Source organism: Oncorhynchus mykiss, chromosome 24 (genome assembly GCF_013265735.2).
Source record: "Oncorhynchus mykiss isolate Arlee chromosome 24, USDA_OmykA_1.1, whole genome shotgun sequence".
Classification (NCBI taxonomy): Eukaryota; Metazoa; Chordata; class Actinopteri; order Salmoniformes; family Salmonidae; genus Oncorhynchus; species Oncorhynchus mykiss.
The window spans coordinates 33,425,786-33,429,351 of record NC_048588.1 but is presented as its reverse complement, the minus strand read 5'-3'; positions in this window follow the sequence as shown (position 1 = coordinate 33,429,351).

Genomic DNA, 3,566 nt, shown 5'->3' with positions numbered 1-3,566 from the left:
GTGTTTGTGTGTGTGCATGTGTGCATGCATGTGTTGTGTGTGTGTGTGTGTGTGCATGCATGTGTTGTGTATGTCATATCTGCTTTGGGCATACGTCATAAGTCTGGGTCTGCTGCAGCAATCTGTTCAACCTTATCTGGTTTCCATTTACTCACAATCAGACAAACAGACATTTTGTGGAGCTGTGAGCAGGTAGAATGATCTGTTTCTGGATTAAATCATGGCTACCGCCACCGACTGGCACGTTCTGACAAACGACGTCGTAAATGAAACAGAGAGATTTATGGAGGTAGGAGCCTAGTGGCCGTGCAGTGAATCGCAAGAAGGGAACAATCTCACAATAACATAGACACATTCGCTCTATATCTCTCACTCACATACAGTGGGAGATGTATGTGTGTGTGTGGTATTAGGGTGATAGGTCTGTGGGTTTCATTGAAGCAGGAGCGAAACTAAAGTGAGTAGTGTTCATTTCCTCGCTGTGCCGGACAGAGAGGCATCAGGATGGAAACATAGAGCTTCAATGAGTCTCTCAAAGAGAACATACAGAACAACACAACTCTGTCTGTTTCCTCCCTCTCTGTCTCTGTCTCTCTGTCTCTCTCTGTCTCTCTCTCTGTCTCTCTGTCTCTCTCTCTCTGTCTCTCCCTGTCTCTCTCCCTGTCTCTCCCTGTCTCTCTCCCTCTGTCTCTCTCTCTGTCTCTCTGTCTCTCTCTGTCTCTCTCTCTCTGTCTCTGTCTCTCTCTCTCTCTCGCTCTCTCTGTGTCTCTCGCTCTCTCTCTCTCTCGCTCTCTCTGTGTCTCTCGCTCTCTCTCTGTGTCTCTCGCTCTCTCTCTCTGTGTCTCTCGCTCTCTCTCTGTGTCTCTCGCTCTCTGTGTCTGTCTCTCTCTCTGTCTCTCTCTCTCTCTGTCTCTCTCTCTGTCTCTCTGTCTCTCTCTCTCTCTGTCTCTCCCCATCTTTTAACTTTACGCTATCTCTGTCCCCCCACCCACACACACACACACACACACACGACTAATTCCTCTACTCTCCTCTCCATTCGATCAGTGCTTATTATGGTCTGTTAAGCAGATGAGTCAGTCTCCTACCATGCAACCATGGTAATCAATGTGTCTGTCCCAGACTCAGACCCCATATTTTCAGGGTCCATCAGATAAAATAAGCCTTTTAACAACTGGATACACACACACACACACATACACACACAGGCCACACACCTCCCCAGGTGCACACACAAAACCTTGCCAACGCAAGAGTAAAAGTTGTTGAGCGTTTAATGACGGCTATGTTTATGGCTTCATTATATCGGTCGATAGCTAAGTGCATCAGATAATTTTAATATTTGACAGTGTGTGTGTGTGTGTTTAGTTACTGAGCACAGCAGAGTGCTGTGTGTGTGGGGGGGTTTCGTTACTGAGCACAGCAGAGTGCTGTGTGTGTGTGTTTAGTTACTGAGCACAGCAGAGTGTTGTCACAGTGGTGTCATCTAATAACATTAAACACTGGTGGTCAGGCGAGATTGAGCTCTGAGAAGTTGAGACATGCTGCTTCTCACTTATGTGAATGGTACATACCGGCTAGTGTGTGTATAACTGTGTGTAGGCCTAGGTGTGTGTGTGTGTAGGCCTAGGTGTGTGTGGAGTGTATGTGGAGTGTGTGTGTGTATGTGGAGTGTGTGTGTGTGTGCGTGCATGCGTGCATGCACCTGTATAGATGAGGCCTAATGCTCGTGCAGACACTAAGTCACTAAGTAGTGGAGAATATGAGGGATGGGGTCTCATACCATGGGTTGGTCTTTCCTGTGTGATTCAGCTCAGAAGACAGACCCAATTAGGATGTGAGATGTGTCAATGACTCCTCACTGTCTCAGAGGGGAGAGGAGTGGAGGATTTAGGCATAGGCAACACTGGCCGCCGCCCAGAGCGGCATCTTCCCGGGGGTGGCATGGGACACCCGCACAATTGTTACATTTTTGAAAATTAAAATCACAAATGATTCAGAATGGTGACAATGGCACGATCGGTTTTCTATCTCTCATTTGCTCATCACGTCAATGATATCATGTCACCGTGTGGGACTGTGGGTCAATTAACCTTGTCGGAGTGGGCACCCTGATTCTAGTTGGTGAGCTAGGCAGGATACTACCTGGGAAGGTCTCCCCACTCAGAAATATGAGATGGGGAGGGGGGCGGGGGTAGGTCTCCCCACTGGAAGCCCGAGGATGGGGGAGCGGTGGAATCTATCAAATAGCTCCCCTATAACTTTGTACAGTACTAATGCAATTAGTAATGCAATTAGTTGTGCAATTTAGTTTGTGTGTTTCCTGTTTCATGTTTGAAGTGTAATAATCAGGTCAAATCAAATCAAATGTTATTTGTCACATACACATGGTTAGCAGATGTTAATGCGAGTGTAGCGAAATGCTTGTGCTTCTAGTTCCGACAATGCAGTAATAACCAACAAGTAATCTAACTAACAATTCCAAACTACTGTCTTGTACACAGTGTAAGGGGATAAAGAATATGTACATAAGGATATATGAATGAGTGATGGTACAGAGCAGCATAGGCAAGATACAGTAGATGGTATCGAGTACAGTATATACATATAAGATGAGTATGTAAACAAAGTGGCATAGTTAAAGTGGCTAGTGACACATGTATTACATAAGGATACAGTCGATGATATAGAGTACAGTATATACGTATGCATATGAGATGAATAATGTAGGGTAAGTAACATTATATAAGGTAGCATTGTTTAAAGTGGCTAGTGATATATTTTACATAATTTCCCATCAATTCCCATTATTAAAGTGGCTGGAGTTGAGTGAGTGTGTTGGCAGCTGCCACTCAATGTTAGTGGTGGCTGTTTAACAGTCTGATGGCCTTGAGATAGAAGCTGTTTTTCAGTCTCTCGGTCCCAGCTTTGATGCACCTGTACTGACCTCGCCTTCTGGATGATAGTGGGGTGAACAGACAGTGGCTCGGGTGGTTGATGTCCTTGATGATCTTTATGGCCTTCCTGTGACATCGGGTGGTGTAGGTGTCCTGGAGGGCAGGTAGTTTGCCCCCGGTGATGCGTTGTGCAGACCTCACTACCCTCTGGAGAGCCTTACGGTTGAGGGCGGAGCAGTTGCCGTACCAGGCGGTGATACAGCCCGCCAGGATGCTCTCGATTGTGCATCTGTAGAAGTTTGTGAGTGCTTTTGGTGACAAGCCAAATTTCTTCAGCCTCCTGAGGTTGAAGAGGCGCTGCTGCGCCTTCTTCACAATGCTGTCTGTGTGAGTGGACCAATAATTCAGTTTGTCTGTGATGTGTATGCCGAGGAACTTAAAACTTGCTACCCTCTCCACTACTGTTCCATCGATGTGGATAGGGGGGTGTTCCCTCTGCTGTTTCCTGAAGTCCACAATCATCTCAGTTTTGTTGACGTTGAGTGTGAGGTTATTTTCCTGACACCACACTCCGAGGGCCCTCACCTCCTCCCTGTAGGCCATCTCGTCGTTGTTGGTAATCAAGCCTACCACTGTTGTGTCGTCCGCAAACTTGATGATTGAGTTGGA